The sequence below is a fragment of the Rhinoraja longicauda genome, chromosome 27, assembly GCF_053455715.1.
Source record: "Rhinoraja longicauda isolate Sanriku21f chromosome 27, sRhiLon1.1, whole genome shotgun sequence".
Classification (NCBI taxonomy): Eukaryota; Metazoa; Chordata; class Chondrichthyes; order Rajiformes; family Arhynchobatidae; genus Rhinoraja; species Rhinoraja longicauda.
Genome location: NC_135979.1, coordinates 7809376 through 7833488, shown reverse-complemented (window position 1 = coordinate 7833488; position 24113 = coordinate 7809376).

The following is a 24113-nucleotide window of genomic DNA, read 5'->3' as shown; positions in this document are numbered from 1 at the left end:
GTAGGGGAAATTGCGGACCAGGGGACATAGTTTTAAAGTGAATGGGAAAAGATTTAATAGGAATCTGAGGGGTAACACAAAGGGTGATGGGTGTATGGAACGAGCTGCCAGAGGAGGTCATTGAGGCAGGGATCATCCCAACGTTTAAGAAACAGTTAGACAGGAACATGGATAGGACAGGTTTGGTGGGAGGTGGGTCAAACACGGGTAGATGGGACTTGTGCAGCTCACCTCTGAAGTTCAGTTCTACCGAATCATAATATCCTTAAAGAATAAATTATGCACACACCAGCGTCATCTTCAGCCTAAATCAAAGTTGACTCACTGAGACTCAGTCTGCTCATCTACAGCTCATTAGTCCCAAGAAAGTAAATTGGAAAAAAGGATGCCGCAAACAAACTAGAACACGTTAAATCAAAGCAGGCCACTGGAGCGTTACCTGATGCCTGGCTTGTTCGCAATGTTGTTGTGATGGATTGAATTCTGGGAAACCGAGCAGGGAAAGATTGGTTTCAAATGTGTGGTTTCGCATTTGATTCCGAACACACAATTCTGATCTCGCACAATCTCTACTGTTATGGCAGCTTGAAATGAAAAGTGGAAGTTTGGATTAATTCGTTTTTAAATGGTAATGCAGAAGGTGTTCTCAGCTGAATCTCCAGTGGGCGGAAAATCTGAGACAAAGGCTCCTGTCGTCAAACTTACAAAATTCTTAAGGGGTTGGACAGGCTAGATGCAGGAAGATTGTTCCCGATGTTGGGGAAGTCCAGAACAAGGGGTCACAGTTTAAGGATAAGAGGGAAGTCTTTTAGGACCCAGATGAGAACGTTTTTTTTCACACAGAGAGTGGTGAATCTGTGGAATTCTCTGCCACAGAAGGTAGTTGAGGCCAGTTCATTGGCTATATTTAAGAGGGAGTTAGATGTGGCCCTTGTGGCTAAAGGGATCAAGGGGTATGGAGAGAAGGCAGGTACGGGATACTGAGTTGGATGATCAGCCATGATCATATTGAATGGCGGTGCAGGCTCGAAGGGCCGAATGGCCTACTCCTGCACCTATTTTCTATGTATCTATGCTGATCCCATTAAACAAAGTCCCACCTGAACCACAAGATTGCTTGCTGGAATAGAAGATTACATTAGCGCAGAAAGCAAGAGATGCAGCGTTTCCGGCGCCACCTTCAGGGCAGCATGGTGGTGCAGCGGTAGAGCTGCTGCCTCATAACGCCAGAGACCCGGGTTCAATCCTGACCTCAGGTGCTGTCTGTACAGAATTTATACGCTCGCACTGTGACCGCGTGGGCTTTCTCCGGGTGCTCCGGTTTCCTCCCACATTCCAAAGACGTGCACAGCGGCACGGTGGCGCAGCGGTAGAGTTGCAGCCTTACAGCGAATGCAATGCTGGAGACTCAGGTTCGATCCTGACTACAGGTGCTGTACTGTACGGAGTTTGTACGTTCTCCCCGTGACCTGCGTGGGTTTTCTCCGAGATCTTCGGTTTCCTCCCACACTCGTACAGGTATGTAGGTTAATTGGCTGGGCAAATGTAAAAATTGTCCCTAGTGTGTGTAGGATAGTGTTAATGTTCGGCGATCGCTGGGCGGCGCGGACCCGGTGGGCCGAAGGGCCTGTTTCTGCGCTGAATCTCTAAATCTAGAAAAATCTAAATTGGTTTCTGTTAATTGTACCTAATGTACAACTATGTTCCCCTCATCCCTGACTATCTTCGTGCAGGAAAGAACTGCAGATGCTGGTTTACAGTAAAGATAGACACAAAATGCTGGAGTAACTGCAGGTCAGGCAGCATCTCTGGAGAGAAGGAATAGCTGGCGTTTCAGGTCGAGACCCATCTTCAGACTGAGAGTCAGGAGAGAGGGAAACTAAAGATGTGAGAGCAGGATTGAACTAATACCCACCTCATCGGGGACCCTCGGACTATCTTCGATTGGACTTTACTGACTTTACATTGCACTAAATGTTATTCCCTTACCATGTATCTGTACACTGTGAATGGCTCTATTGTAATCGTGCATTGCCTTCCGCTGGCTGGTTAGCACGCAATAAAAAGCTTTTCACTGTACCTCGGTACACGTGACAAATAAACATTAAGTTAACAGTTTTTAAACACTTCTGACATTTGGAAGCAAATTCTTCTTTCTTAATTAATCTAATGGTTTGCTTCAAACATTCCCTCTCTCTGTCACTAGTTCTGCATTGTGCGTCCCATTAACAAGATGCCACTGAAACAAACTATCAAACAGCTTTACAACTACTTTACCTCAATGCCTGTGGACTTTAACACCGTGAAGCCCGTGGTCTCCGATAAAAAGAGGCCGACTCGGGAGCTCCATGCCGCGGAGAGTTTTTCAATCCGTCCCGCCACCGGAGTTTCGATCATCGCGACGCGAGGGCCTCGGACATTGGACCGTCGGCAGCGGCGACTGCAGACGGATCAACAGCCCTGACTGTGGGTGAACAAAGAGGAAGATGGTTGAACTTTATTACCTTCCATCACAGTGAGGAATGTGGATTCCGCTGTGGTGGATGTTCATGTTAAATTTCATTTTATGTGGCTGTGTGTCTTGTTGCTTTTTACTTAGTATGGCTGTATGGTAACTAAAATTTCACTGTACCTTAATTGGTACACGTGACAATAAATTGAATCTTGAATCTTGATTTTAATCTCATCCGTCCTTTCCTAGTGGAGATGGGTCACATACTGTGCCGAGTCAGTTAACAAAATACGATACACTGCAATACAATAGAACTTTATTTAAAACCCCAGTTTAAGAATAAGGGGTAGGCCATTTAGAACTGAGATGAGGAAAAACTTTTTCAGTCAGAGAGTTGTGAATCTGTGGAATTCTCTGCCTCAGAAGGCAGCGGAGGCCAATTCTCTGAATGCATTCGAGAGAGAGCTGGATAGAGCTCTTAAGGATAGCGGAGTCAGGGGGTATGGGGAGAAGGCAGGAACGGGGTACTGATTGAGAATGATCAGCCATGATCACATTGAACGGCGGTGCTGGCTCGAAGGGCCGAATGGCCTCCTCCTTCACCTATTGTCTATTGTCTATTGTCTATTGAGGGAAATTGGTCTGCCAACAGTCATAAAACACGACAAGATACCTGAAACATGAAATTTGATGACGAGTGGAAAGTCCAGGATTGGGGATGTGCAAAGATTGGGAAGGTGTGGGGAGGGGGGGAGAGGGAAGGGGAGTCAGACGACCCCATGACAGAAGGGGGAGGAGTTGTACAGTCTAATAGCCACAGGGAAAAAAATATCTCCCGTGGCATTCTGTGCTGCATCTTGGTGGGACCAGTCCATAAAATGTTAAATGAAATGCAATATATAAGATGTCATGTAACATGAACAATAAAATGAAAGGTAATTTAAATTAAAGAGTACAATCTTTGATTCCTGCTCTCATTATGTCAATTAAGCTCCGACATTCAGGGCAAGAAAAGAAAAAGGTTACGTCCACTTGCCTAACTATCGAGTACCTCAAACCCTCCTGCAAACGGGCAAGGAGATTGGAAGATAGATGAGAGGGAGGCAGACCGTCTTAAGTGGTGGGTAACTGCTATAGCAACGTGCACAGCTCGCAGTTGGAAACACAGCCGGGGAGGTTGGAGCCACTGGAAGCAGGTACACAAGTCACCCCTTGGGTATCGACAAGCTCTTTGCCTGAAATTTCAGAACAAGTATCACACTGGGAGAGAATAAGGCACGCAGTAGGAAGCAGCAAGCCCATGCATTGTTCCAAGCGAGGCTGACAAGGCTCATAAATGTCCCACTTATAATCAGCAAACCTGGAAATGGCAGCAAGCATTTCAAAACAGCAGGGTTGGCTTGAGAGGAGATGAATGTTTTTTTTTTAATTCTCATGACACTGTGGGTCCATTCAGCCCACTGAGTCCATACAGCTCACAGGGGGACCAATCCCATGTCTTCTATATCCCCCCCTGTCATTTATTCACAAAATGCTGGAGTAACTCAGCAGGTCAGGCAGCATCTCGGGAGAGAAGGAATGGGTGACGTTTCGGGTCGAGACCCTTCTTCAGACTGATGTCAGGCTGGTTTCCCTACAACTTGTGTCGGAAGCCACTGCAGATGCTGCTTTAAACCGAAGACAGACACAAAAAGCTAGAGTAACTCAGCGGGATAGGCAGCATCTCTGGAGATCCTCTCTCTCCATACTTCCCACACCCGAGTTCACCGACTACTCTGTCTATGTTTGGAACTTTGGTGTTGGTACTAATTTACTGTCACATGTATCCAAGTGTAATTTTGTTTTGCATGCTACCTAGTCAATTCATACTACATGTAAAATTGAGCCATGGAACTGAACAGCACAAGAATAGGCCCTTCGGCCCACATTGCCTGTGCCGAATATGATGCCACGCCATCACTGATCAGTCTGCGCACAACCCAATATCCCTCCATATCCATATGCCCATTCAAAAGTCTTTTGAATGCCACTATCACACCTGTTTCAACCATCACCTCCCCCAAAGCACGTTGCAGGCACTCTGTGTAAAAGACTTGCTCTGCACAAGTCCTCCACCTTGCAGGATCCCTGGGCTTCACCCTGCAGGATCGGGGACTGCTGCAAAAGGCCGAGTGAGAGGCCAGGCCAGACTTTGAACTCGTGGAAATGGCGCCAAAACATGGCGTTGCCCGCATGTGGAAACATGCAAGAGGTATTTCACTGTGCAGTGGCACATGTGACAAATTAACCACCATTGAACCATTGAATTGAACCATTGCCCCTCTCACCCCTAGTATTTAAATTTTCCATCCTGGGGAAAAAGATGCCTACAACTTGCCCTATCTCTGCCTCTCATAATTTTATATACTATCACATTTCCCTGCAGCCTCCAACGATCCAGAGAAATTCACAGGTAGCAGAGGTATTGTACAGCGAAAAAATAATACCAGAGTGCAGGCTTTGGCCACGTTTCTGTTGGTTGACCGGCTTTCTGTCGGTTTCTAGTGTTCAGCCGGCAGTGAGATCACCGGCGGTGGGCGGCACGGTGGCACAGCGGTAGAGCTGCTGCCTTACAGCACCAGAGACCCAGGTTCGATTCTGACCGCGGGTGCAGTCTGTACGGAGTTTGCACGTTCTCCCCGTGACCTGGCTGTGTGGGTTTCCTCCCACACTCCAAAGACGCGCAGGTTTGTAGGTTAATTGGACTGCTGCAAATTGTAAATTTGTCCCTAGTGTGTGGGATAGTGCTAGTGTACGGGGTGATCGCCGGTCGGCACGGACTAGGTGAGCCGAAGGGCTTGTATCCTCGCGCTCTCTCTCTCTCTCTCTCTCTCTAAACTAAACTAAACTAAACTCCTCCATCTTTAGTCCAGTTGAATCGAAGCCAGAATCCCGGCCATTGGGCTCAAGCCAGTCAACTCTTCACACAGCCCTCCTCCCACCCCACTTCAATCGCTTTTAAAATTCATTTACACGTTTGTTGTCTCAACTCTTTCATTACCTTAAGTGATTTTTCTCTCTTTGATGTGTTTCATTGTAAACCCTGTGTCTGTGACGCGATTGGCAACAATAAATTATTGAATGACAATTGACACGGACAGATTGAAGGAACCTATATTAATGGAAAGAACTCCCCATGATGGTAAATTCATGTTTTAAAGAAAGTGCTGACTGCCGGGTAAAATTAAGTTTGATAGAAGCAATAAAGTGCGGCTGCTGGCTTCAGAATTGCCTCCCTAAACTCTCCATCCATATGACTCTCTTCTCCTTCAAGTTGTTTATTAAACTCCACTTTGCTAGCAATAAAAGGCACAAAGTTTAACTAATACCAAATGGCGCTGCTAGTTTAGTTTAGAGACACAGCTTGGAAACAGACCCTTTGGCCCACCGAATCCATGCCAACCATCGATCACCTGTACACTAGTTCTATTATCCCATGTTCACATCCTACACTCTAGGGGCAATTTACAGAAGCCAATTAACCTACAAACCTGCACTTCTTTGGAGTGTGGGAGGAAACTGGTTTGCAGAAAAGGACACAAAGTGCTGGAGTAACTCAGCAGGACGGACAGCATCTCTGGAGAACATGGTAGGTGGCGTTTTGGGTGGGGATCCCTCTTCTTCAGTCTGAAGAACGGTCCCAACATGAAATATCACTTATCCGTGTTCTCCAGAGATGCTGCCTGACTCGCTGAGTTACTCCTGCACTCTGCGTCCAACTTACGCACATTGCCAGTTGTTTGCCAAGAACATCGAGCCGAGGCTCTTAGGCATTGGTCAGGCTGTATTTGGAGTACTGTGAGCAAATTTGGGCCCCTTATCTGAGGAAGGATGTGCTGGCTCTGGAGAGGGTCCAGAGGAGGTTTACAAGAATGATCCCAGGACTGAGTGGGTTGGCATATGATGAGCTAGATAGAGCTCTTAAGGAAAACAGAGTCAGGGGGTATGGGGAGAAGGCAGGAACGGGGTACTGATTGAGAATGATCAGCCATGATCACATTGAATGGCGGTGCTGGCTCGAAGGGCCGAATGGCCTCCTCCTGCACCTATTGTCTATTGTCTTATGTCTATTGTCTATTGAGCGTTTGACAGCACTGGACCGGTACTAGCTTGAGTTTAGAAGGTTGTTGGGGGACCTCATTGAAACTTACAGAATAATGAAAGGCACAGATAGAGTGTATGTGGAAAGGATGTTTCCACTGCTGGGAGAGTCTAGGACCAGAGGTCACAGCCTCAGAATTAAAAGGCGCTCTTTTAGAAAGGAGGTGAGGAGGAACTTCTTTAGTCAGTGGGTAATTAATCAGTGGAACTTATTGCCACAGAGGGCTGTGTAGGCCTTGTCAGTGGATATTTTTAAGGCGGAGATAGACAAATTCTTGATTAGAACGGGTTTCAAGGGTTATGGGGAGAAGGCAGGAAAATGGGGTTGAGAGCGATAGATAGATTAGCCATGATTGAATGGCAGAGTAGACTCGAATGCCCTAATTCTACTCCTATAAATTGTGAACTTGTGAACAAACGCGGTTACAAGATTCTTACTAATACAATCCTTGCAGTACAAGGCACACAATGATGAACATCAGTGCCAAATTTCATTTCATCCGAGATGTTCTCATTGAGGATGTTGTTTTGCAACATTAGAGTTGTAATCTTGCACATTCTCTGGTCATCTGAACGTGTTTAGAGCCTTTGCTAACAGTTTTCTTCATTAGTGTAGCAATTCTCACCCAGGTCTACAATGCAATATAGTGCTGCATGAGAATAGCTGGACTAGTATAAAGTGTAGTTACAGCTTAGTTTAGTTAGTATATATTTTGTTTATACTATATATATATATATATATATATATATATATATATATATATATTTATATTTAGTTTGGCTATAATATAGTTTATAGTCTGGAAAGATATCACTTTTGTTGTGGTAGGAAAACCAAAGTCTTAGGTGACATCTCATGATAGTTCCGTTTCAGTTTTAATTTATTGTCACGTGTACCGAGGTACAGTGAAAAGCTTTTGTTGCGTGCTAGCCAGACAGCAGAAAGACTGCACATGATTACAATCAAGCCATTCACAGCGTCGAGATACATGAGAAGGGAATAACATTTAGTCCAAGGTAAAGCCAGTAAAGACCAATCAAAGATAGTCCGAGGGTCTCCGATGAGGTAGATAGTAGTTCAGGACCGCTCTCTGGATGTGGTAGGATGGTTCAGTTGCCTGATAACAGCTGGGAAGAAACTGTCACTGAATCAGCAGGTGAGAGTCCCACAAGGCAGAGTCTTCCCTCATTATAAATGACTGCATCCCTGAGGAAAATTATTTCTCTGTCTAACTTGACGCTAACTTAGTGCACATATAAAAAACAGGCGTGCTCTATATCGTCCCTCAACCCTGCGTCTGCTGTAAAACTTCCACCAGTGGAAGCATTGCAATGGAACAAATATATTTCAATTCATTATTTGTAATTCATAGCAATAATGAAATTCTGTCAGCTAAAAAATCACTTTCAGTAAAATGCTTCACTAAAATAGAGACTGAACCATTACATCCATCCACTGATAAAATAACCGTAGATTCCTTTCAGCGTTCAAAAATCTATCACTCCCAATCTTAAACTTACTCACTCAACATCCTCTGCTCCCTGAAGTAAAGAATTCCAATTTTGAGAAGAGGTATTTTACCTGATCTCGATTTCAGGTTGTTATAAAAAGAACTGCAGGTTTTGGTTTATTCCAAAGATGGACACAAAATGGTGGAGTAACTCAGCGGGTCTGGCAGCATCCCTGGAGAGAAGGTACAGGTGACTTTGTGGCTCCTGGCCCAAAACTTCGCCTATCCATTTTCCCCTAAGATGCTGCCTGGCCCGCTTAGTTATTCGGGCATCTTTGTGTCTATCCCTCTTATAGGTTGTTGGATTATTGCATCGTATGGGAGGCGCATTCCCAATCTCGTTGTACCCCTGTACAATGACAATAAAGATATATTGTATTGTATTGAATTGTAAGTGGGGTAGAGCAAAGCCAGGAGAAAATGTAGCTCTGTCATCAACTTGTGCATTGAACTTTCAGCAAACTCAATGCATGTGTGGATCAATTGATCGAACATCCTGAAATGCACAATGTATAAGCTTCACAGAGTCATAGAATCATAGTCATATAGTGTGGAAACAGGCCCTTTGGCCCAACTTTCCCACACTGACCAACATGTCCCATCTGCACTAGTCCCACCTGCCTGCATTTGGCCCATTTCCCTCTGAACCTGTCCTATTCAAGATTCAAGATTCAAGATAGCTTTATTTGTCATCCAATATTGGACGAAATTCAGTCACCCACAGTCCAACAATAAAAGCATTAAATAGGCATTAAAATTACACAACCCCAAAAACACACAAAAAAAGAAACATCCATCAAAGAAACATCCATCACAGTGAGTCTCCTCCAGTCCTCTCCTCACTGTGATGGAAGGCCACAATGTATTTCCCTTCTCCTGCCGTCCTCTCCCGCGGTCAGGTTGTTGTGGTTGCAGGCCGCGCCGGACGGTCCGCAGCGGCCGGAGCCTAAGGCGAGTCCCAGCCGCTCCCGCAGCCTCCGAAGATGGCCGGCTCCGCCGATGATAAGTCCGATCCGGGGCGGGCGAACACGCTGCCGCTGCCGCTGCTGCTGCACGTCGGGGTGGTCGTGGCTCCCGACATTGAAGCCCCCGCCCAGCAGAGAAATATCCCACGGCATATCTTAGGCCGCGCCGGACGGTGAAATGTCCGCGACCCAAGCCCCGCGATCCGGGGCGGGCGAACCCGCTGCCGCTGCCGGAGCTCCCGATGTCGGCATCCACGCAGCCCGAGCCTAAGGCAAGTCGCAGCTGCTCCCGCAGCCTCCGAGGACGGCCGGCTCCGGTGATGTTAAGTCCGATCCGCGGGCTCTGCGAACCAGAGCCCTGGAGGCAGCCAGCTCCAGGAGTTGGGCCGATGGTAGGCCGCAGCAGGAACGGAGACACGGCCCAGAAACCAAAGGTCGGGTCTCCGTTCGGAAGGGACACCTATTTACAATTTTACAGTTCCCCCCCTCCCCCCCACATACACACATAGTACACAAACACAAAAACACGACATCACAACTACAATTAAGACAAAAAAACAACAAAAACACAAAGACAAATGGACCGCAGGTAAGCCGCAGCTGCTATGGCAGCGCCGCCGCCACTTGTCCAAATGTTTCTTAAACATTGCGATAGTTCCTGCCTCAACTACCTCCTCCAGCAACTCGTTCCATACACCCACATACACCTTCAAGAGAAAGTTCATCAGCATAGTGCTTAAAAGCATTGTATTGAAAGTGAATTTCTAGCCTACAGAATTTCATTATTGTTATAAATTTCAATGAATGAATTCAAATATACTTGCTACGTTGCTATACCTCCACTGATGGAAAAGTTTTATAGCACAGCAATTTGATATTGGCTTTTTTTTCCATTTCATTGGCATTCATTGGTATTTCTGAAGGTAAAAGTTGATAGGTAATGCGCATTGATGTGAGAATTTGAATAGATTAGCATAAACACTATCTGAATTGGAAAGTACTTTCGAAACCAGGCAAAGGAATTCATGATGGACAACTCCGTAAAAAGAAGTATAATGAAACTATTAAAATTCATTTGCCTGGCAATGTTACAGAATAACAACTAGGCATAATTTGACTTTGTTTAGAAATTTGTTCGAGCACTATGGAAGCAGAAACTGCAACATTCATAACAATACTGAGGTAATGATGGCCGCTGCAAGTGCTGCAATATAAATCCAGCTGTGTGCTTTGTTAAACATGTTGGCCTGAGACCCAAAGCTTTTCGTGCGGCACGGTGGCGCAGCAGTAGAGTTGCTGCCTTACAGCGCCGGAGACCCGGGTTCGATCCCGACTCAGGGTGCTGCCTGTATGGAGTTTGTACCTTCTCCCCGTGACCTGTGTGGGTTTTCTTCGAAATCTTTGGTTTCCTCCCATACTCCAAAGACGTACAGGTTTGTAGGTTAATTGGCATAATGTACATCGTCCCCGGTGTGTGTAGGGTAGCGTTAGTGTGTGGGGATCGCTGGTCGGTGCGGACTCGGTGGGCCGAAGGGCATGTTTCCACGCTGTATCTCTAAACTAAACTAAACTAAATCTAAATGCTCAAGCCAGCTGCATTGAGAGTTTTATAGGCATACTGCTTGTCCAATGTCTGATAAAGGGTCTCGACCCAAAACGTCACTTATTCCATCTCCCCAGAGATGCTGCCCGACCCAGCATTTTGTGTCTATCTTTGGTGTAAACCAGCATCTGCAGTTCCCTCCACTGCTTGTCCAACATCGTGACTTCCAGTCTTCAGCTGTTGCCATCATTTCCGTTCCCTCACTGCTGATTAAACTTTGGTCCCAGACTACTGCCTCAGGTTTAACTGAAGATCTCTCTAACTTCAAGTAACTCTTGCATCCCCTCTCTCTCCAGAAGAGAAAGGGGTGGAGATGGGAAGATGTGACGAGTGGTGGGATCCCACTGGAGGATTATGGAGGATTATGTGTTGTATGCGACGGCTGATGGGATGGAAGGTGAGGACTAGGGGGCCTCTGTCTCTGTTGCGACTAGGGAGAGGGGGAGCAAGGGCAGAGCTGCGGGGTACCCAGGCGACACCTGTGAGGGCCCCATCTATAATGGGAGAGGGGAACCCCTGTTTCCTGAAGAATCAGGGCATCTCGGATGTACCTCTATTTCTCAGTACTTCTGAGGTCCCACTGTTCATTGTCTCTATCTCAGCCTTATTAATATTTTTTAAATAGGTCGTCACGGTGGCGCAGCGGTAGAGTTGCTGCGTTGCAGCGAATGCAGCGCCAGAGACCCGGGTTCGATCCCGACTATGGGTGCTGCCTGTACAGAGTTTGTACGTTCTCCCCCTGACCCCTGCGTGGGTTTTCTCCCAAGATCTTCGGTTTCCTCCCGCACTCCAAAGACGTACAGGTTTGGAGGTTAATTGGCTTGGTAAATGTAAAAATTGTCCCCAGTGGGTATAGGATAGTGTTTGTGTGTGGGGATCACTGGTCAGCGCAGACCCGGTGGGCCGAAAGGGCCTGTTTCCGCACTGTATCTCTAAACTAAACTCTAAACTAATATCTTCTTCAGTGGGGAATAAAACCTTCTCACCGTTTTCCGTGATGGTGTTCTCTCTACCCCAGTAGTCATTTTATTGAAACATTCAGATTCTAAAAGTGCTTTCATGTTTAGTTGAGAGATAATTTAGAAATTACAGCAGTGACTACATTTCGGAAGTACTTCATTAGTTGCATTATGTGAGAGGGCCAAAGGGCCTGTTTCCGTGCTGTGCTTCCAAACTAAAGTAAATAAAAGTCACATTACATTTGATGATCACAGTTTTTTCCCCCCATCTTACCAACTCATCAATTTCAGTTTTGGTCTCCTAATCTGAGGAAAGACATTCTAGCCTTAGAGGGAGTACAGAGAAGGTTCACCAGATTGATCCCTGGGATGGCAGGACTTTCATATGAAGAAAGACTGGATAGACTAGGCTTATACTCGCTAGAATTTAGAAGACTGAGGTGGGATCTTATAGAAACATATAAAATTCTTAAGGGGTTGGAGAGGCTAGATGCGGGAAGACTGTTCCCGATGTTGGGGAAGTCCAGAACCAGGGGTCACAGCTTAAGGATAAGGGGGAAGTCTTTTAGGACTGAGATAAGAAAACATTTCTTCACACAGAGAGTGGTGAGTCTGTGGAATTCTCTGCCACAGAAGGTAGTTGAGGCCAGTTCATTGGCTATATTTAAGAGGGAGTTAGATGTGGCCCTTGTGGCTAAAGGGATCAGGGGGTATGGAGAGAAGGCAGGTACAGGTTACTGAGTTGGATGATCAGCCATGATCATATTGAATGGCGGTGCAGGCTCGAAGGGCCGAATGGCCTACTCCTGCACCTATTTTCTATGTTTCTATGTTTCATTCTGCAGCCAAAGACTCCCTTGCTCATGATCAACAATGCCACTAATTGTTATGGCATCTGCAAACTTACTAATCATACACTACCTCCAAAAATGGCATCGCCTTCATCAACGTATAATAACATATAGCAAGGCTCTCAGCACTGCTCACAGTGGTACACTGCTGGTTGGAGGCTTCCAACCGTAAACTGATTTTCTGCCCCATTGCTTCTCTGCTGCAGAGACGTGAGTCAGAAGCTAACTTCATTATTTCAATGTGTATGAAGGAGCTGCAGATGCTGTTTTAAAACGAAGATAGGCACAGAAAGCTGGAGTAACTCAGCGGGACAGGCAGCATCTCTGGAGAGAAGGAATGGGCGAGGTTTCAGGTCGAGACCCTTCTTCAGACTGGTTAGGGATAAGGGAACTGAGAGAAATATGCGATGGTGTAAAAGGGATAAAGAGCAATATGCATATTTGTCACTCATTGTTCTTTAACTCTTTACATCATCACTTGTTTACCTTATCCCTAATCAGTCTGAAGAAGGGTCTCAACCCAAAACATCACCCATTCCTTCTCCAGAGATGTTGCCTGTCCCGCTGAGTTACTCCAGAGTTTTGTGTCTACCTTCACTATTTCAATGCTCTCCTAGTTTCCAGCCTCCATTAATATTATTAGATCCAACACTCTTAATTTACTATTGTACACCCAGCATCCACTCACCCAGCACCCTTGACCTCATTATCTCTTAATCTTGCATTGTCACAAGTTTTAAAATCCTTGTCCTTTAACCCTTTCATGACCTTCTTTACCTTAGTGGCCTTCTGCCCTCCAGCCCTCTGTTGCCCTCCTCTGTTTTGGCATTTAGCCAATTATTCCTCTTTGGCCCCAACTCCGGGGGCTTTGCTTTTTGCTCTATCGGAAACTAAAATATAGACAAAACAGAATTGAAATTCCTACATAGCAAGACTCAGGCCTGGCCTCCAAGGATATATGAGGAGGATGATGTTGCCAGAACTCGAGGGTCTGAGCTATAGGGAGAGGTTGCGAATGCTGAGATTCTATCCCTTAGAGCGCAGGAGGATGAGGGGTGTTAAAGGTGTACAAATTCATGAGAGGAATAGATCGGTTAGCCGCACAGAGTCTCTTGCCCAGAGTGGGGGAATCGAGGACCAGAGGACATAGGTTTAAGGTGAGGGGGGACAGATTTAATATGAACCTGAGGGACAATCTTTTCTACTTAAAGGGTGGTGGGTATATGGATCGAGCTGCTGGAGGAGGTAGTTGAGGCAGGTACTATCACAACAGATAAAAAACATTTTGACAGGTACATGGATAGGACAGGTTTGGAGGGATATGGGCCAAAAGCAGGCAGGTGGGAGTAGTGTAGATGGGACATGTTGGTCAGTGTGGGCAAGTAGGGCTGAAGGGCCTATTTCTACACTGTATGACTCTGAGACTAAATGCCATCAGATTCAGGTAGCATTCTGGAGCTAAATTGCTGGACAGATAATCCAGATATGGCAAATGCAAATTCCATTTCCAGCTGAATGAGAAAAAATTCAGAGAGAAATCATAATGTCCCCAACTGTAATGTTTACTCCTAATCATCCATCTTGATGGGTTGAGCTTTTCATAGAGGCATAGATACAGAGAAAATAGGTGCAGAAGGAGGCCATTCGGTCCTTCGAGCCAGCACCGCCATTTAACGTGATCATGGCCAATCATTCTCAATCAGTACCCCGTTCCTGCCTTCTCCCCATATCCCTTGACTCCGCTAGCCCCAAGAGCTCTATCTAACTCTCTTTTTAATGCATCCAGTGAGTTGGCCTCCACTGCCTTCTGAGGCAGAGAATTCCACAGATTCACAACTCTCTGGGTGAATTTTTTTTTCCCCATCTCAGTTCTAAATTACCTACCCCTTATTCTTAAACTGTGGCCCCTGGTTCTGGACTCCCCCAACATCGGGAACATTTTCCCTGCATCCAGTGTGTCCAATCCCTTAATAATTTTATATGTTTCTATAAGATCCCCTCTCATCCTAAATTCCAGTGTATACAAGCCCAGTCATTCCATTCTTTCATCAGATGACAGTCCCGCCATCCCGGGAATTAACCTCGCGAACCTACGCTGCACTCCCTCAATAGCAAAAATGTCCTTCCTCAAATTAGGAAAATTTTGTCAAAAGAAATCTTTAAATCTTTGTTTACACAAACACAAGCAGTCCTACTGCATCCCTGCTATGTGACAAGTCGCACGTCCCTACATAACTAGAGAGCTCCAGTGTGGCGGAATCTCTTCTCCACTGGTGTTTAAATGTGCAAGCATCAGGGGGGAAATGCTCATTAGCAACTTTCAGAATGATAATCAACTTGACTTTTTTCTCACCATCAAAGCAACTCTAAGATGCTAATGCATGGACATCAAGCATTGGACAACTTATGATCCCAGGAATGATTGGGTTAACACATGATGACCGTTTGAGGGCACTGGGCCTGCACTCGCTGGAGTTTAGAAGGATGAGGGGAGACCTCATTGAAATTTACCGAATAGTGAAAGGCCTAGGTAGAGTGAATGTGGAGAGGATGTTTCCACTAGTGGGAGAGTCTAGGACCAGAGGTTACAGCCTAGAGAATGAAAGGACCTACCTTTGGAAAGGAGGTGAGAAGAAGGGGTCTCGACCCGAAACGTCACCCATTCCTTCTCTCCAGAGATGCTGCCTGTCCCTCTGAGTTACTCCAGCTTTTTGTGTCTATCTACAAATTTCTTTAGTCAGAGGGTGATGAATCTGTAGAATTCATTGCCACAGATAGCTGTGGAGACCAATGGAGATTGACAGATTTTTGATTTGTACGGGTGTCAGGGGTGATGGGGTGATGACAGGGAAAGATAGATCAGCCATGATTGAATGGCAGGGGAGGCATGAGGGGCCGAATGGCCTTATTGTGCTCCTAGAACTCGTGGTCTTGGTCACAAGAGGTGAGTTTAGTTATTGTCAAGGTAATCTACTCATTTTAGGACATAACAGGGGTTATAGAAACTAACAGATCCTTTTAACCTAATTTCCTTTCATTCATCAAGGGAGTCAAGATCTCTCCAAGTCCACATTTGAGTTTCAACTCACCCACTTTAATTTCTCATTCAGTGCAACTAAAATTTGTACCCAGGCAAATTCTGTTATATGCTTAGTTCCTGTGACAGCAATATCTGTTGTAAACATGCAGAGATGTCAAAGACTTAATCAGAGGTGATGATGATGGTTTAAAATTTCAGTTTCCTTCCTCAGACTAGCCTTCACGCCCTATCATGGGATTTCCCAAGTTGGAGAAAACAGTATTTACACGCCATTGATTCCAAATGACTCCTTCCTTCCAGTCTCCTGCAAGCCTCCTTTTTTAGTTTAGAGCGCGGAAACAGGCCCTTCAGCCCACTGAGTCTGCACCGACCAGCGATCCCCACACACTAATGCTATCCTACACACACTGGGGACAATTTACATTTACATCAAGCCAATTAACCTACAAACCTGTACGTCTTTGGAGTGTGGGAGGAAACCGGAGTACCCTTGAGAAAACCCACAGAGGTCACGGGGAGAACGTACAAACTCCGTACAGACAGCACCTAAGGTCGGTATTGTAACCGGGTCTCTGGCGCTGTAAGGCAGCAACTCTACCTCTGCCCCACCATGCCTCGGTTGTTGATGAATTTGTTTCCATTACCCTTTATGGCAGCTCCTTTTAGATCACAAGACAAAATACTTCCCATACATTCCCATTACCCATTTTGCCAATTATCTTATATTTATATTCTCCCATTATGGATTGTCTGAAAACAGTTTTCACCCTTTTCATTCTCTCAAAATCCATCATGGTTTTGGATATCTCCATCATATTTTCCTACCTCCCAATTTTTTGGTCCAAGGAGCTGAAACCCCAACTCTGGTAACATTCCAGCCAACCCACCTGGACCCAGTTCCATCCCCACCACTCCTTCTCCTAAAGATTGCTTAAAATTGTTTGCATTGCTCCAGCTGAGACCCAGATTTAAAAACAACTCTTTCCTATAATAACCTGAAATTTTTCAAAGCATTGTTTTTGAAAGCGCAGGTATAAAATATTTAGGGCCAAACTTTCCACCTTCACTGCGTTTACCCACAGGGACGGAAATCCTCAATGCAACAATGACAAAGGGGCTAAATGAACACACATTACTTTGCACTTGGCTGAAACTCCCTACTGCATTCTCATATTGTAAAGAAACGAAAAGAAAATTATTAATTTAGTCGCAAAAGAAAGCAGTGGGAACTAAGAGTCTGAAATCTAAAAATATTCAAAACATTAACCATTCTCACCAACTAACCCGCTGCAGGTTTCAACATTTTGTGGAGATGGTAAGAGATTACATTTCAAAATAATATTTCCAGATAAAATCTGTGCTTCTGCTTTATAGCATCAAGTATTGCACACGTGCTGAACTCTGCAAAACCTTCCTCAATGCTGCCCTTAGATTAGCACGGAAAAAAGGCCCTTCGGCCCACTGAGTCCACACCGACCAGCGATCTCTGCACATTAACACTACCCTACACACACTAGGGATAATTTACAGGTATCACAAAATGCTGGAGTAACTCAGCAGGTCAGGCAGCATCTCAGGAGAGAAGGAATGGGTGCCGTTTCGGGTCGAGACCCTTCTTCAGACTGAAGAAGGTTCTTGACCCGAAACGTCACCCATTCCTTCTCTCCTGTGATGCTGCCTGACCTGCTGAGTTACTCCAGCATTTTGTGATACCTTCGATTTGTACCAGTATCTGCAGTTATTTTCCTACAGGGATAATTTACACATAAACCAAGCTAATTAACGTACAAACCTGCACGTCTTCGGAGTGTGGGGGGAAACTGAAGATCTCAGAGAAAACCCACGCAGGTCACGGGGAGAACATACAAACTCCATATAGACAGCACCCGTAGTCGGGGTCGAACCCAGGCTTTGGCGCTGCAAGCGCTGTAAAGCAGCAATATCGCTGCGCCATCATGCCACCCTGCCAACAATTTATCATTGTTTTCAGGCCATGAATTACAAATCGCCTTGGCCCTTTTCCACAAGGTCATGTCACCAATTACTTCAAATTTGAGCAGGTTCTCAGAATACATACAGACAATGCCCTTCAGTTCATTGAGAAAAGGAGAAGAACCGTTTGTTCTCACTATCCAGCAGCCCTTTTCCCTTCCACACTGTCTGAAGAAGAGCCGCGACCCGAAATGTCACCCATTCCTTCTCTCCAGAGATGCTGCCTGTCCCGCTGAGTTACTCCAGCTTTTTGTGTCTATCTTCCGTTTAAACCAGCATCTGCAGTTCCTTCCTACATCACTAATCTTGAATGAGCTCCAATCCGCTTCTCAAGCAATAATTTAAGACAGGAATTATTTCAATGTCACTCTGGCACCTCATCATATGGTACGGGGAGAAGGCAGGAACGGGGTACTGATTGAGAATGATCAGCCATGATCACATTGAATGGTGGTGCTGGCTCGAAGAGCCGAATGGCCTACTCGTGCACCTATTGTCTATTGTCTATTGCTATCTGCTTTGGATACCCACTCCTTGAAGTGTACGCAAATTGCTATCAGCGAAAGGAATGTGTCAAGTTTGAATTTGGTGTAATTGGACATAATAAATCATTAAGTATTTATTTTTAAATAATTTTCTCAGTCATGTAAGGACCTCCGATATTCTTATAATGAAGTGTCAAACTCTGGCATAAAAGTCATCATTGGTGTTGTTGGTCTCACTGGTATTATGCCTGGGAATGCAAGTATTTTATACACAGGCTACGGACCCAAGGACCCAAGTCTTGCTCCAGTCTTGTCATTTAAAAATTCCAATGCCATTGGGAAATTTAAATAGATAAAGAGTGGATTCTCGACTGTTGAAATGCAGAAACAAACAACTGGAGATGTTGGTTTACAAAATAAAATGGCACAAATTGCTGGAGTAACTCAGTGGGTCAGGCAACATCTCTAGAGAACATGGTATAGGTGATGTTTTGGGTCGATACCCTTCTACAGACACCTCTTCTTGAGTCTGAAGAAGGGTATCGACCCAAAACATCACCTATACCATGTTCTCTAGAGATGTTGCCTGATCCGCTGAGTTACTCCAGCACTTTGTGTCTTTTCTTGGCTGTTAACTTTTAGTGACTCTCAGAGACTATTTTTAATTTGTAGAAAGGAACCAATCTGAAGAAGGGTCCTGACCTGAAAGGGTCCTCGCCCATCCCTGTTCTCCGAAGATGCTGCCTCACTCGTTGAGTTACTCCAGCATTTTGTGTCTAAACCCGCGGTCAGGATGGAACCTGGGTCTCTGATGCTGTATGGCAGCAACTCTTGCGCTGCGCCACTAGGCATTTATCACTTACTCCATAAAAACCCAAACCAATTGGCTCTGAGAGGCAGCCATTGTGCTTTAATTGAACAATACACTTTAAGTATGAGCAGTTGGACAAATGTTTGCATCTGCCTTTCTTGGAGAGATGGGTCACAGGGCTCCAACCTTTCATTTAAGCTGCATAATGTTTTTTGGATTTCTAGTTTTAGTTTGTAGTTTTAGAGATACAGCAGGAACCAGTCCCTTCGCCCCATCGAGTCTGCACCAACCAGCGATCCCCGCAAACTAACATTATCCTGTATCATATCATATCATATCATATATATATACAGCCGGAAACAGGCCTTTTCAGCCCTCCAAGTCCGTGCCGCCCAGCGATCCCCGTACATTAACACTATCCTACACCCACTAGGGACAATTTTTTTAACATTTACCCAGCCAATTAACCTACATACCTGTACGTCTTTGGAGTGTGGGAGGAAACCGAAGATCTCGGAGAAAACCCACGCAGGTCACGGGGAGAACGTACAAACTCCTTACAGTGCAGCACCCGTAGTCAGGGTCGAACCTGAGTCTCCGGCGCTGCATTCGCTGTAAAGCAGCAACTCTACCGCTGCGCTACACTAGGGACAATTGTTGTTGGACTGTGGGTGACTGAATTTCGTCCAATTTGGATGACAATAAAGCTATCTTGAATCTTGAATCTTGAATCTTGAATCTTGAATTTAGAATTTTGACCAAAGCCGATTAACCTACCAACCTATACATCTTTCGAATGTGGGAGGGAAGCGGAACACTATTATCAAACTATTTTCTCTGCTCCAACTCAATATAATTAATACTGTTGGTAATATAATTAATACTGTTCATGATATAATTAATACTGCAGGTAGTATGATTAATACCAGTGGCAGCACGCCAGCTTTTTGAGCTCAGCAAGGTTTCTTTTGTTGGACGCGAGGGCTTTAATTCAAAGATCAACGCTTTCTAAAATGACCCTTTACTGGCTGAGCTGAACTACTGATGCATACATTTCCAGTGGAGCATTCAAATTCCAATTTTCCACAGATTCCACTTATTCATGCAAGAGTTTATTATTGTGGTCAAAAGGTTGCCAATGGAGATACTTCGATTCCACTTGATAAGTCAAGCACATTAGCCTCACACATAATGGAAGGCATTGCAAGTCGAACCTTTGCAGGAAGAGTATTCATTTTTTAAACACCAATCCTTCATTGATGCAACAAATCTTTAAAATCATAGCTTTGCCTCATTAAATAAGGCCATGAGAAATAATACGGTATTAACTGCAGTGCTGCCAAATGTGAAATTATGCACAGAGTCTTTTACCCAGGGTAGGGGAATCAAGGTTTAAGGTGAAAGGGACAAGATTTAATGGGTACCCAAGGGTCAACTTTTTCATGCAGAAGATGGTGGGTATATGGAACGAGCTGTGGGAGGAGGTCATTGAGGCAAGTACTATAACAGCATTTAAAAGATACTTGGACAGGCACATGGATAGGAAAGGTTTAGAGGGATATAGGCCAAACCCCACAGGCACAAATGGGATTAGTTTAGATGGGGCATCTTGGTCGGCATGGACGAATTGGGCCGAATGGCCTATTTCCATGTTGTAAGATTCCATCTCTACCTCTATAAAGCGTGATGAATAACAATAGCAATAGTTTAGTGTAATGGATATTTTAGTGTAAATTGGTTATGAACCATTTTTGGCTGAAGACCCACCTGAGAATTGGGCCATAGACCTCAATTTAATCATCTTTGCAATTTCAAAAGAGGCGTAAAGGACTGAATAGCCTACATTCTGCATTGATCTGCAATTCTACACTCGCCTCTGCAGCTTAAGAAATCAAAATGGTGTCTCTTCACCTGAAACAGTTCAAGCAATGTCCAATACCGGGCGGCACGGTAGCGCAGCGGTAGAGTTGCTGCTTTACAGCGAATGCAGCGCCGGAGACTCAGGTTCGATCCTGACTACGGGTGCTGCACTGTAAGGAGTTTGTACGTTCTCCCCGTGACCTGCGTGGGTTTTCTCCGAGATCTTCGGTTTCCTCCCACACTCCAAAGACGTACAGGTATGTAGGTTAATTGGCTGGGTAAATGTAAAAATTGTCCCTAGTGGGTGTAGGATAGTGTTAATGTACGGGGATCACTGGGCGGCACGGACTTGGAGGGCCGAAAAGGCCTGTTTCCGGCTGTATATATATGATAAAAATAGCTGGTGTATTGGAGTTGGGAGAACATCAACTTCACCTAGGGGGAGCAGAGTCCGAAGAAGGGTCTCGACCCGAAACGCCACCTATTCCTTTTCTCCAGAGAGACTGTATGACCTGCTGAGTTACTCCAGCTTTTTGTGTCTATCATCAGCTCCACCTAGTTTTCCAATCCTTCATCGGTGCTGGCTCGAAGGGCCGAATGGCCTATTTCTGCCGAATGGCCTATTGTCTATTGTCAGTTCACCCTCATCTTTCCCTGTCACCACCTCATCCCAAAAGCTCTCAGCTCCTCCATTTTGGCTTCTTGCATATTCCCAATCTTCAATGTGTGGCCATTGGCAGGCGTATCTTCAGTTGCGTAGCTCCTAATCTCTGGATCACCCTCCCCCAACCTCTCCCACTCCTTTAAGAAATACTCTTATTCTATTTTTACAACCAAGGCTTTCAGTGATCTGCCAAGCCTCAATAAGTAGTTTTGGGTATCATATGTTTATTTGACAAACATGCCTGTGATTTGGACTTTTTGGACTTTTCTAGTATATTAAGGGTAACTATTCTGTAACTATTATAGAAAACTATAATAGTTAGGGCGGCACGGTGGCGCAGCGGTAGAGTTGCTGCCTTACAGCGAATGCAGCGCCGGAGACTCAGGTTCGATCCTGACCACGGGTGCTGCACTGTAAGGAGTTTGTACGTTCTCCCCGTGACCTGCGTGGGTTTTCTCCGAGATCTTCGGTTTCCTCCCACACTCCAAAGACGTACAGGTATGTAGGTTAATTGGCTGGGCAAATGTAAAAATTGTCCCTAGTGGGTGTAGGATAGTGTTAATGTGCGGGGATCGCTGGGCGGCGCGGACCCAGTGGGCCGAAGGGCCTGTTTCTGCGCTGTATCTCTAAATCTAAAAAATATATATATTTGACAAACATGCCTGTGATTTGGACTTTTTGGACTTTTCTAGTATATTAAGGGTAACTATTCTGTAACTATTATAGAAAACTATACTAATTCTAGTACATTAAGGTCAACTATTGGTATACTTCAAAAATACCACTCACATTTTTATTTGTCATGAGTTATCCTCGGCAGACAAGCAAACCCAGCACCTTTTCCACTGACTGGTAAGGAATCCAAAATAGCCCACAAAACCCTTATGTACTCCAAAGCCTTTTATATTTATGATTACAAACTCACTGTCCAGCACCATGCAACCAGTGGCTCATTTTCTTTGTTACTAAAATACTGGGTGTGCTCAGAACTAACTATACTTGTTCTTAAAGAGGAAATGCACACAATGTTGTTAAGAAGGAAATGTTTAAGTGCGCTATAATTCAAGATTCAAGATTCAAGATAGCTTTATTTGTCATCCAATATTGGACGAAATTCAGTCACCCACAGTCCAACAATAAAAGCATTAAATAGGCATTAAAATTACACAACCCCAAAAACACACAAAAAAAGAAACATCCATCAAAGAAACATCCATCACAGTGAGTCTCCTCCAGTCCTCTCCTCACTGTGATGGAAGGCCACAATGTCTTTCCCTTCTCCTGCTGTCCTCTCCCGCGGTCAGGTTGTTGTGGTTGCAGGCCGCGCCGGACGGTCCGCAGCGGCCCGAGCCTAAGGCGAGTCCCAGCCGCTCCCGCAGCCTCCGAAGACGGCCGGCTCCGCTGATGATAAGTCCGATCCGGGGCGGGCGAACACGCTGCCGCTGTTGCTGCATGTCGGGGCGGTTGTGGCTCCCGACACTGAAGCCCCCGCCCAGCAGAGAAAAATCCCGCGGCCTATCTTAGGCCGCGCCGGACGGTGAAATGTCCGCGACCCAAGCCCCGCGATCCGGGGCGGGCGAACCCGCTGCCGCTGCCGGAGCTCCCGATGTCGGCATCCACGCGGCCCGAGCCTAAGGCGAGTCGCAGCCGCTCCAGCAGCCTCCAAGGCGGCTGGCTCCGCTGATGGTAAGTCCGATCCGCGGGCTCTGCGAACCAGAGCCCTGGAGGCCGCCAGCTCCAGGAGTTGGGCCGATGGTAGGCCGCAGCGGGAACGGAGACAACACCCAGAAAACAAAGGTCGGGTCTCCGTTCGGAAGGGACACCTATTTACAATTTTACAGTTCCCCCCCTCCCCCCCACATACACACATAGTTACCAAACACAAAAACACCACATCACAACTACAATTAAGACCAAAAAAAACAACAAAAACACAAAGACAAATGGACCGCAGGTAAGCCGCAGCTGCTAGGGCAGCGCCGCCATTTAACATAATATAATAACATTCTAGCCATCTACACCATCTACACCAATATGGGAGTATCCATAATGGAAATGCTGTCTTGGAATGGAACCCAGCATGGGTGGTACACATTTTGAAAAGGTAGTGGGAGGATATAGCCGTGGCAATCACTGTGAGGCATTAAGCACAGAGGATACGATGTAGTGTCTCAAAAACCTCAAATGACCTCATTCATCTGAAGGTCAGTAAACACACTCCCAAACGTCACGCCCCATCAACTACCTCAGAAGCCAACAGACTCTTTAATGGACCCATCCACTCACCTCCCAGCAATCGTGATCAAGGAGTACTCGGTCATGTCTAGCCTAGTGCATCTTCTTGTAACAGCGAAGTGGACTCTCAGAGTCCACCACACACCACTGTCACAAGGCAAACAGCATCATCTGTAGAAAGAAAAAGAAAACATTGCCAACATTTGAGATTGATGACTCATCGACGGACATAAGAAATGTCGGAGAGCAGGTATTAAGTTGCAGAACTCGGGTTGAACACAAGGAATACGAGACAGGGTGGAGATCAAGAGAAACCGACTGTTGCAAGGCGGCACAGTGGCACAGCGGACGAGGTGCTGCCTTAACACACCAGGGACTCGATTTTGATCCTGGCTACAGGTGCTGTCTGGACGGAGTTTGTACGTTCTCCCCCTGACCTGCGTGGGTTTTCTCCGGGTGCTTCAATTTCCCCCCACACTCCAAAGACATACAGGTTTGTAGGTTGTGTGGGAACTGAAGAAGGGGGTCTCGACCCGAAACATCAC